This window comes from Tachypleus tridentatus, chromosome 7, assembly GCF_004210375.1.
Source record: "Tachypleus tridentatus isolate NWPU-2018 chromosome 7, ASM421037v1, whole genome shotgun sequence".
In the NCBI taxonomy this organism is placed as follows: Eukaryota; Metazoa; Arthropoda; class Merostomata; order Xiphosura; family Limulidae; genus Tachypleus; species Tachypleus tridentatus.
Genome location: NC_134831.1, coordinates 32465964 through 32478747, shown reverse-complemented (window position 1 = coordinate 32478747; position 12784 = coordinate 32465964). Strand labels below are relative to the sequence as shown.

The window sequence follows — 12784 nt, the reverse complement described above, 5'->3', positions numbered from 1 at the left end:
TTACAGCACAATCGTCATCAAATGCAACCTGTAGCAAATCATCATTAAACTCAACAGGACGACCTGAACGTGGCGCATCACTTTAGCTGTAGTCACCTGATTTGAACTTCTGAAACCACCTTCGACATTTTCTTTCATTGAGATACACCGCATCATAAACACCTTGAATGTTTCGTTTAGTTTCTGCTGCACTATTGCTTTTTTTAAACGCATAAAGTATTATATTCCCAATGTGCTCATGAGACACATCTATCTTCGTGTAGAATAATTTGGTTAATGATCTGAAAAAGTGGAGTTGGATTAGTTTCTTTTATTTGTCTGAACATTTTTATATACATCCTACTACATATTTTAGTCATTAAAGCCTTCTACAAAGACAGAAATGATGATGTATTAAATTTTCGGACATTACTTATGGGATGACCTAATAGAACTAGGGGACACGAATATAAATTTAGGCAAGGCAGAAACTGTCCTTAGCCGAGACCATTTTATTTTCCATGTCTATGGAAGGGGTTGCCTTCGGATATCTTGGAGGCAGTACATATGAGTGAGTTTGAAAGAAAGTTTAATAAGATGTATAACTAATAAGGACTGGCTCTACTTTTTTATCTTTTAATGGTTTTAATTTGGCTTAAAAGATGGGGCTGCCTAGATGAATCAAAAGGACCTTTGTTGTCACGAAACATTGTTTTTTTTATGTAACCTGAAATCTTAACTTACAAAACAAATAATCAAATATTTACTCTTTTACAAAATTAAGTAATGTAACTTTGCTGAAGTAAAAATATAAATTGGAATCACCAGAAGTTTAGTAGTAGAAAACTGGTTTCAAGAAGTTTTACAATCGAATAGGGATTTGTTTGTTTTTGAATTTAGCGCAAAGCTACTTAAGGGCTATCTGCGCTAACCGTCCCTAATTTAGCAGTGTAAGACTAGAGGGAAGGCAGCTAGTCATCACCACCCACCGCCAACTCTTGGGCTACTCTTTTTAACAAAGAATAGTGGGATTGACCGTAACATTATAACACCCCCACGGCTGTAAGGGGGAGCATGTTTGGTGCGACAGGGATTCGAACCCGCGACCCTCAGATTACGAGTCGAACTTTTAACCCACCTGGCCATGCAGCGAGGGGAAAAGGAAAGAACTACAAAACACTAAAGATTGGATAGTGAGTTTAAAATAAAATCGTCAGATGCGTAATTAAAAACGATTAATGAAAAAGCCACTTCGGAAGTTAAACTATTTACGTTACAATTAGGGAGCACACTAAAAAAAAACTTCAAGTATTTAGACACAAGAGCTCTTCCAAAAAAGAAACAATAGTGCAGTAGAATTGAATATGAATCATATGCGTAACAAGAATGTGTGACATTCTTACTGGAGGATTTTCGCATGATAATTCGTATGAGACTTGTTGCAATGAATAATTTCCTACGGAACGGAAGCCTGACATGTCCAGGTGTTTAAGGCACTCGACACATAATCCGAGGGTTGCGAGTTCGAAAATCCCATCGCACCAAACATGCTCACCCTTTCAGCGAAGGGGACGTTATAATGTGACGGTCATTCTCACTCTTCGTTGGTAAAAGAGTAGCTCAAGGGTTGGCGGTAGGTGGTGATGACTAGCTGTCTTTCCTCTAGTCTTAAACTGTTGAAATAGGGACGGCTGGCGTAGATAGCCCTCGTGCATTTTTGCGTGAAATACAAAACAAACCAATGGAACGGTGGTATGCGTAATAACGTTCTTGCATATAGAGAACAGCATCGAAGGAAACTAGTCCATGTGAAAGGAATTAATGTAGCGTATGGAATTAGCTCATCGCAATTAATTAAATATGTATACATTTGCAATTAAGTCACTATGCTAATCAAATAAAAGTGGTACTTTTCGGTTTGGGCTATTAATATGTTTACAACTCTGGTAATTTATTTTCTTCTACAGAAGGAGAAAGTGAAATATTGACAAACTTGGAAGTATTATACAGAGAGTATCAAGACATATTCCTTCACATTTCTTTAGCAAGTATATGACAGTTACTTAGCTCTTGTTTGAAAATTCAAACTTAGTTTCCCGTTGCATAAAGGTATTTGAAAGAGAAATAAATAAATTTTGATGTAAAATTGAGACTCATAGGCGGTGTATCCCTCCCTACTCGCAATGTGGGTCGTACATCTTTAGTCACCTCCTAAACCTAGGATACATTTTATAATTCTACGTTGTAACTTGTACCCTAGCATCCCCCTTTTTTTTAAAGAACGTGCAGTGTATTTTTTAATTTCATGTTAATGTGTTTTGGTTTATGGCTTGAATATTTTATGGTTATAATATATATATATATTAAAAACTTTTAAAAAAATTTCTATTTCTTAAGTCTTATTGTTTTATACCTGTACTTATACCCTCTCAAATTATACCGAAAGCCATTTATCACAAGTGACTAGTTTGGTTATTTATTTTGTTGTTAGACGTAAAGCTACGCCATAAGCAACCCATTTGTGCTCTTCCCTGCATTTGTATAAAATTCCATTTCTAGCGACAAATTTTGACTCAATTTCTAAATATTCTAATATTTAGAACTATCAAAATAAATACTTGTATCTTGCAGAAATAAAGTTAATTCTATGTATTAAAGATTAAGCTTATTTGCTTATTTATTTTTTGCTATTGTATTTTCACGTTACACTACCTATTTTGTTCATGTAATTTCTTTTTTGAAAATCCCTATTTTATCTTTTTGTTATGCGAAATGAATATTGATTTCATTCTGACAAATATAGATTGCCTAGCTTTTAGAGGAGAGGTGAATATTCAGCTCAGTTTGGTTGGTTTCCACGTACTAAGAATTTCTTAATCAGTTGTACTTTCGAAATAGACGAGCTGTTTTATAGAAAATATATCCAATTATTCCCAAATCGAGTCCTAGAAACAGTGGAATGTCCGAGCACATGTATAGAAAAGAGTTAAGGTTCCTCTGTTTATTCAAACAGTGTTGCATAGTTTAATACTGGCAAGGTAAGCTGGATGAGTAAAGCAGGACTGAGGTTCATTTTACTTTTAGAGGTGAGTTGTTTGAGTTTTGCATTATGTAATTAGGTCTACGTAATGCATAAGCTACTTTTGACTAGTCGACGGAGCTTAAACTCAAACAAATGCAATACAGGAAGTGCCTGGTCTAATTCAATAATGTTTTGGTGTTTGGCTTCGCTTGTGAGTAAGGATTTAAAATAGTTTGCTTTAATGGATGTTCAAACACTTTTCTATCCTGTCTGTACTATAAAATTCGACTAAGCATTGATGTAAACGACAACACATTGAAGGTAGTGTTATCTCTCTCGCAAGAATATAACTTATAATTGCATATGCTCATTGCTCCTGAAGACAGACAGTCAGTGATGAAGAAAGTTGGTTATCTTCATAAAACACAACTGAAAATACTTCTATCACAGGAAGTTTATTGAAGTGGTTAATAAACTTTAAAAATCTAGAAGAGATAATAACACGTTGAATATAAATGTCGCAGGAAAATGAATTTGTGTTAAGATCATAGAATAAAAGAACCGATGTCCCAATGTAATGATTTGCCGCCGACGGGATATTCACCCTGATCCTGAACTTTGTATCGGCAAAGTTGTGCTACCTGTGGTCCATGAGACAATGTTCTTGGGATTTATCTTTGACTGTAAGCTGACCTTTATACCACACATCAAGCAGCTGCGGGTCAAATGTACAAAAGCACTGAACATCCTCCGTTTCCTCTCTTCCACCACCAGGGGAGCAGATCGATGTTTTATGCTAAAGATATATCGTGTTCCTATTCGATTAAAACTCGACTATGGATCATTGGTCTATGGCTCTGCCAGGACTTTGGCCTTAATGGTGCTGAACCCCATTCGTTATGAAGGACTTCGGCTCTGCACTGGGGCTTTCCACACTTTTCCAGTTCAGAGCTTACACATAGAGTCTCATGAACTTTCTTTGCACCTCCGCTGTTTGCATCTCTCCTTAACTATATGTTTCGAAACTTCGTTCCTTACCAAAGCATCCCACCTGGGATTGTGTTTTCCTTCCTCAGTGGTCCATACTTTTTCAGAACAGATGATCTGCCATTAATCCTTTTGACCTTCGTATCCATACACAGTTGGATGAATTTGGTCTGCTCTTGAATAACATTGCTGTATCCACTGGTCAGCCCATCCCACTGTGGCTTATTACAGTCCCCAAATGTGACCTATCTTTAAGTCATCTGAGAAAAGCAGACACTCCCGATTGGAAATACTGTCTGTTATTTGCTGAACATCTTTCAGACTATTTATACAGATGGTTCGAAATCAGGTGACAGTGTGGTCTCTGCCATTGTTTGTTGTAGCTCAGTAGTTGCACGCAGAATCCCCTCTACTGCTTCTGTGTTCACTGCTGAACTGCACGCCATTTCTCTTGCTCTGGATTATATTGAAGCTAAGCAGTACTCCAACTGCACTATTTATACTGACTCGCTTAGTTCTCTACTGACCTTGGAATCGCTTTATGTTAGTTCACACCCTGATGTCGCCAATATTCAAAACCGACTGGCCCAGTTATCTTTAATAGTTTTTTGGATACCGGGCCATGTTGGTATTAGTGGGAACGAGCTCGCTGACGCTGCAGCTAAATCTATCTGCTTTGGCACTATCACTGCTCTGCCTGTTCCATACATGGTCTATGGTCCTGTATTCAAGGATCGGCTCCGTGCCAGTTGGCAGTCGACTTGGAATGAGCAACGCGAAAACAAGCTTTTCCACATAAAACCTTATATTGGACTTTGGCCATCTTGCTTCCGTAAGGATCGGAAAGAGGAAGTTGTTCTAACTAGACTAAGCATTGGTCACAGTTTGTTTACCTCATCGTTTTCTTTTACCTGCAACTGATGCACTAGTATGTAGTCTGTGTGATACTTAAGTCACAGTAAATTACATTTTACTTTCATGCCGTCATTATGACTCTCAACGACGGCGCCATTTTAAACATATTATGTCCCAAGATTTGTCCATAACGTTAGACAGTGTTATTGATGGTGACACTGTCCACCTTGGAAATGTTTTTAATTTTTTTTAAGGCCATTGTTCCTTTTAATGCCATTTAAGATTTTAATTTATACATTAGACCGTTTTTAATGTTATTCCTTTTTAGTTCGATTTGAAATTAGAAAATAGCCGTAACATCAAATAACTCAAAACCAGGACTGAAAAGACCAACTTCAAGTGACTAACACCGCTGTTTGAACTACCCGTTAGTCATCCTGGCGAGTTATTATTAAAAAAATAGCAACAAGTGTTTTAAAACTTCTATTACTTTACCTTTTGAAATTGGCCATAACATCAAATAACTCAGAACCAGGACTGGAGAGACCAACTTCAGGAGACTGACGGTGGTTTTTGTACTTACGTGTTAACCTTCCTGGCGAGTTATGATAATTTCAGTTTTGCTACAGAAAGTCCTTTACAACTTGTGTTATTGTAGTTTTTCTCTTAACGCTTTAAACTAGATATAAAAATTGGATTTAATGCTATTTATGTTTTTAATTCAAAAATTAAACTTTGTTTTGTTTTACCTTAACTTCTTATTATGAATTTTAATAATTTTACTTTTTACAGGATGTTTGGCGCAGATAGCCTAGTTCCTTTGCGCCTTAAAACGTCAACCAACCAACCAATCTGACTATTTAAAATAAGTTTTGATTTGACAAGTAAACAGTAACTTCTCACATTACTTGGAATACGCCCCAACTTTTTCCGTCACCGTTTAAAATAAGTCTTTACTCTCAACGACGGCGCCATTTTAAACATATTATGTCCCAAGGTTTGTCCATAACGTTAGACAGTGTTATTGGTGATGAAGACACTGTCCACCTTGGAAATGTTTTTAGTTTTTAATGCCATTTAAGTTTTTAATTTATACGTTAGATCTTTTTTAATGAGATTCTTTTTTAAGAATTACAGTCCATCTAGTTCGATTATGAAATTATAAATTGACTGTAAAGTCAAATAACTCGAAACCAGTACTGGAAAGACCAACTTCAGGTGACTAATGCTGCTGTTCGAACTACATGTTAATCATCCTGGCAAGTTATTACTAAAATTTTGCTACAAGTCTTTTAAAACTTTTATTACTTTACTTTGTGAAAATGACAATAACGTCAAATAACTTAGAATCAGGACTGGAAGGGCAAACTTCAGGTGACTGACGGTGGTTTTTGTACTTACCTGTTAGTCTTTCTGGCTAGTTATGATAATTACAATCATGCTACAGAAAGTCCTCTACAACTTGTATTACTGTAGTTTTTCTCTTGATGCTGTAGACTTGATGTAAACATTGGTTTTATGTTTTTTTAACTTCGTTTTATTTTACTTTAATTTCCCGCCCCCAGTGGCTCAGCGGTTTGTCAGCGGACTTACAACGCTACAAACCGGGTTTCGATAGTAGGCAGAGCACAGATAGCCCATTGTGTAGTTTTATGGCCAAGCGTGTTAAGGCGTTCGACTCGTAATCCAAGGGTCGCGAGTTCGAATCCCAGTAGCACCAAACATGCTTGCCCTTTCAGCTGTGGAGGCATTATAATGTGACTGTCAATCCCACTATTCGTTGGTAAAAGAGTAGCCCAAGAGTTGGCGGTGGGCGGTGATGACTATGTGCCTTTCTTCTAGTTTTACACTACTAAATTAGGGAGTAGCTTTGGGCGAAATTCAAAACAAACAAACAATACTTTAATTTCCTTTTATAAATTTTTAAATTTTACTTTAATTTTAACTTTTTACTGGATGTTTGACGCAGATAACCTAGCTGCTTTGTGCCATAAAACACCTGATCAACCAACCAACGAAAGCATTAGGAAATTTTGAATCTTAATCTTGAATCTTTAAATCATTTATTCAATCTCGTTTTCTTGATTTTTAATAGTTTCTAAAATGTGAATTCGGTGAATTTCGGGTTTTTGCATTGAACGTTTGGTTGATTCCTATTATTTTATTCTCTCTCTTATATATATATACATATGTATATGTAATTTCCCGCCGGTACATGGATGTTTTCGGATTTACAACGCTAAAAGCAACGGTGCGATTCCCCTCGGCGGAAACGGCAGATAGCCTGCTGTGGCTTTGCTATAAGAAAAACACACACAAATTTTTATATGATAAAGAATCATGGGCCAGGTATTATTCAACTGCTTTAACAATACAAATTACGCTTACAGCAAATACTAGGAAACCTTTATCCAAGTTAGCATTGATGCTTATCACGTTATGAAATACTTGTCTAATTCAGGGTTAAGTACTTACTCTAACGCAAATATAAAGTTGTGAATCAAAAAACGTAAACAAAAACAATATCTTTATTCTTCATATTATTCGTGGATATTTTAATACTGAATATAATATATATATTTTTTTTATGAGAAACAAGCCGAAACAATGAACATTTTATTTATAATATTTAACTTAAGAATTTTGTTGTGGCGTGAGTTACGTTCAAACTGAACTGTTTACAATAACTACTGCAGCAGTACCGATATAAGGATTATTCTACAAAATATTTTCTCAACATAGAGGAAACTAGCAGTTTGATTTACTTTTGGACTGCTAAGCTAGTATGCCAAGTTTGATATGAATCGGTCAAATCGTTTAGAAGTAAATGCATCCACAGACAGACAGAGAGAAAATTTTCCTTGTTCTATACCAGTATGGCTTAATACGTATAATCCACATGAAAAAATTGTCTGTAACCTTATTTTCATACTGAGCTCATTTTGTGTTTATAATGTAATTTCCATTCTTCATTAATTTTAGCAACTTCATTTGATGTAAAGACTTACAGGTACTTAAAATTCGATAAAAATGGCATTTTCGCATTTAAAACTTTGAATTTGTTTTTCGGTTGGAGTTCACGTATTTGCATCATAATCAACATTTTACAAAAACACGACGTAATTTTGCTATTGATTTTTACGTCTTCTAGTTAAAACAATGCTGATAAGAAAAGTGGTGTGTCACGCATACCGTCCAGATTGAAGAGAGTTGCAACGACAAGAACCAAACATGTAGCCACGCGTTCCTGATTTATGTGACCTTCAGATTATACAAAATACTCTGATGATTGGACAAAAAATGTCTGAACAGAATATTAGATGGAAAACAAATTTAAAGAGACTAGTAGAAAAATGGTAGTAACAATTCCTGTAACACACTCAGCTACAAAGAGAATTGACATTAGTGTTAATTATTAATTATGTCAAACCTCTTGCTAAACACATCGCTTTAAGGTACAAAGAAACAAAAAAGAATTAGGCTTACCAAAAGTGTGACGAGCAAAAAAAAACAGATATGAGAATACGTGATATATACATATATACACACACACAAACGTATGTGATTCTGAAGGAAATTCTTTTAAATGAAATAGCTACTTAGCATCAAATCACAAATTTCATGTCATGTCGGTTACAACCTTGCTGAGTCCAGAAATACACCTACAGTTATTTATAACCTTGAACGTTTGTCAGCAGCTTTACACATGACTGTTGTAATCGTTAAGGGTGTCGTTTCCTGTGAGTTTCGTGTTTGGCACTTACATCTTTTCTTTAGTTTTACCTCTGTTCTTTAAATCGACGTATAAGAACCTATGTTTGTGTATACGTTTAATTATGTTACTGAACTAAAGGTTCAAAGAAAACCAGCTAATGAGCCTCTTTATTTAGTGCGTCCCGAACGATTTGATGTGTAGTTGTAGAATTAATTTTTCCTCTTTTTACTAAAACCTAACACTAAGTAACTGTGGTTAAAATTACAAGGTTCTAACCGTAGTGGAACAAAAAGGTTCGTTTTTCATTGCTAGATCTTCTGAGGAACAGATGTGTATAAGCACAACCTAGTACTTTATCGATTATGCTGCGATTCACAGGAAAACAAGAGTATGTGGATACCTTATACTGTTTAAACTAATACTAATTACAAATTTACATCAGAAACAAGCCAGTAGTTAAAGTTTGAAAGAAACAAGTGTGACAATGCCCATATCTAGAACGATGTGTTACTTCTAGAAAACACGTGATGTTCCATTTTTAGATGAACCAAAGTGATAAAAAAGCATAACTCGTTAGTAGCCTAAAGTTTACTGTTGTGGAAATGTTTGAATAAAGCTAGCATCATTTAGGATTTATCAATTTCTTACTAATACTTTTCACGCATATTTTACTGTAAACTTTCACACTGAAACCAAAAAGAATGAGTAACTGGACTGAAGATACTGAAACCAACAAGAGGTGTGCGAATGCGTAACTTGCTACTGAAACACCACGGTTTATATATATATAAAAGGAAAGCAAGTTTATTTCTGTGATATCATGATAACACTGTTATAACTGGAATGAGTGTATAAAATATGAAATACTTAGTAAGCGGACATTTGTCTTGGATTTAGTAACGTTTTCAAGCCTAGAGAACCAGGAGTTTATTCACCAAAAACATGTCGTCGAATACATACTGCTCATGCGCTTCAAATCAGATTATTTTAATTCGCTAATACTGGCTTCAGGTATAGAAAACTAACACCACGTGTTGCAAAGACATTGATTATACAGTATATTTAATTCGTATTTCGAATGCGCTGATTCAGTACTTGATAAAAGTTGAAAGTGAGCTTGTCACAATGGGCTGTATACAGTCTTTCTTCCGTCTTGAGACATACCCTAGAAACGAAGGTAAGTTAGCTCACAAAATGGTAGATACAGGGGAAACAGTGGTGGGAGTTTACAAAAAAAATATAATTAAAACTTGATCACGTAATTTTTGAAGCATTAAAATAGACAATGACTATAACAATAATTAACGTTGTAAGTGTATATTCCTCATAACTGTTATATTTATGTCAATAATGTTATACTAAGTTTATTACTCAATCTATCAAATTATTAAGGGTGCGTGTTTTTTATAGTAAAGTCACATTGGGCTATCTGCTGTGTCCACCGAGGGGAATCAAATCCCTGATTTTAGCGTTCTAAATCCGAAGACTTACCGCTCTCCTAGTGGAGGACGCATTATTAAGAAAGTACTTGAGTCTCTTTAACTAAGCCTATTTTTATTATTAAGCTTATACTTTGATGTAAGAGTGTATTCCCCCTGTTTCTCTTTTAGTAAGCGTAAATATAGAAAGACTTTGATCTGAATACTCGAATGCCATCTTATAATAATTGCCTGGAATAACAGGATTACTGACTATAACATCATGCATATTGCTATTATTGTTTTCTGGAGTAATATGATTACTGAGTGGAACGTCCGTGATGAAGAGAAACCCACTTGAAACCCACCCATACCAGCCGTCTTGAGAATACATTTTGAATAGAACATCATTCACACACCAGTATTGTTGTTTGTATTATAACAGTATTCCGAGTTTAAACTTTGCGATAAGAATGTTTAATAATCAGACTTCTATCAATTTCAAGGTAAATAAAAAACAAGTACATTACGCTAATTTATTTGCGAATACTGTAAAAAAGGGTACACTCACTTTACAAGAACGCGTTAATCTGTGATGAAGACCTCTTTTAATAGTGTCAGTTAGAGCACCTGGCTTTTAATAGTGTCAGAACGTTCAGCTTTTAACAATGTCAGTTAGAACACTTGACTTTAACTTGCAAGAATAATTATTCAAAAACTAGTATAGTATAGTTTTTCCACAAGAAATCAGTGTGCATTTCCAGTTAGACCACTATATACTGGAATATAAGTTAGATTAAGTACAGTCGGTGATAACTGAGTAATTCATTTTGTTATTGTAATTTCTTGTGAAAGAAATAACAATTAGTTCAAAACACTATGTTTAACCCGCTTCTATCACAAGTCTCGCTGGTAACTCAGTGTAAGACGGAGGGGGTATATAGCGCTGAAATTCATGGAATGATTCCTGTGATATGCAGCTTTACACTTGAAAAATAAAACATATTTTCATTGGGTGTGAAATTATGTCCAAGAGTTTTCTGCTGATGGGGAGAAGGGGTGTGAAGGTGTTGTATCGTTTTTATAAATGTCGATGCTGGTTGTCATTATGGCTGAACCAACATAATTGCTTTTAGCTTTTGATAATAGCAAACAGGTTATACTTGGGAACGTTTGTTAAATATGTGACTTGTGGTTATTGTTTGGCTGAACCAATATTGTTGCTTGTGGTTATTTTTTGACTAGGCAAACACAATTACCTTTGGTGTTTGATATTAACAAACAGTTTATTCTTGGGAATACATCACTAAACTTCAACCAAAGTCTACTAAAAACGTAAGTCGTAACAGAGTTTGCTTTTGCTAACAGTAAACAGGATAGACATGGGAATATGTTACTGAACAAAGCGTGCCAAACACGTGACTTGTTACTTTTCGCTTTCTTAAAGGAGAATTTGTATGTATTTTTAATGACTAGATATTTTTTCTCTTCCAATACCATAAAGCTCATTTAAACTAATACACATTTGTAAACCATTATAATTTATTTAGTTAATGTTCGAAACTTCTGTAATTTCTACAACTGATACTTGAACTTTTTTAACTTCTTCAGTTTAGTTTTCAAGTTTTAATGACTATCAACCAAAGAAGTTTCAAAAATAGAGTACCACAGTTTTTATATCTAAATATTATTACTTTTTCTACCATATATTTACAAAATCTTCAGAATTTCCCAGTATATCTCAAAATCTCTTCCCAGAGTCAAGCGTTTGCCATGTTAATAAAAACTATTGTGAGCGCTGCTTGGTCTTGAGGTTGAGTTTTGGATTAAGGAGTTGGCCATGTTCGAATCATTGCGATATTACAAAATATTCCACGCATTTTAAGCTCTAGTGCGTCATAAGAATAACAGTCAGTCACTTAACATAGATGATGGGTGGTATAATACTGCTAATAGACTGTCGTTTTTCTGGTCAGTGGCTAAAAATAAAGGACGAAAATAGGATGATCATAATAACGTTGCCACAAATATAAATAAAACTATTATACCTTTAATACCACTCGCCTTGAACATATTTGCTTTAAGCAATAGCAATATTTATGATGATATGCTCCAAAACTGAAATTAGGCAGTGGCGTATGATGGCTTATAAAGATCCTGGGGCAAGAATATCATTTCCTCAGAAAAATAAACTTTTGTACTGTTACGTATGTAAATTAATAGGCTAGATTATTTGCTATTGTACTGTGCAACATTTAGGCGAAGTTAGGAGTATAGGGGCCTACAGTTGTTGATTCGTAGGAGGCCTTAAAGACAACCATGCTGACTCTGTCCACAGATGGGCCTTTTCCTAAACTTGTAACTCCATGTATCAACTTTCTATGTAGGTCGTTATGAATTGGGTAAGAAAAGCTCATATGTACACTACTGAGTGTACGGAAAATTATATGAACTGATTTGGAATAGAACTGGTGATTGTTGTAGACATAGAATGTAAGGGTTTGTTTGTTTGTTTGTTTGGGAATTTCGCACAAAGCTACTCGAGGGCTATCTGTGCTAGCCGTCCCTAATTTAGCAGTGTAAGACTAGAGGGAAGGCAGCTAGTCATCACCACCCACCGCCAACTCTTGGGCTACTCTTTTACCAACGAATAGTGGGATTGACCGTCACATTATACACCCCCACGGCTGGGAAGGCGAGCATGTTTAGCGCGACGCGGGCGCGAACCCGCGACCCTCGGATTACGAGTCGCACGCCTTACGCGCTAGGCCATGCCGGGCCGAATGTAAGGGAATTCATTTCTTTGAG

General features: G+C 35.5%; 1 protein-coding gene across 8 annotated transcripts in view; it reads left to right on the top strand.

Annotated features, from left to right (window-relative positions):
- The first annotated feature begins 8552 nt into the window (after nt 1-8552).
- The window catches only part of LOC143255377 (uncharacterized), a 33977-nt gene continuing 29745 nt past the window's right edge, over nt 8553-12784 (top strand). For 3 of the 8 annotated variants that reach the window (XR_013030575.1, XR_013030576.1, XR_013030577.1), the window contains exon 1: nt 8553-8946. The gene's annotated coding sequence lies outside the window, so the exon portion shown is untranslated. Of the gene's footprint in view, nt 8947-9594; nt 9736-9968; nt 10083-12784 lie in introns of those variants that run through there. The other 5 variants (XM_076510943.1, XM_076510939.1, XM_076510941.1 and 2 more) reach the window with 4 other exon arrangements.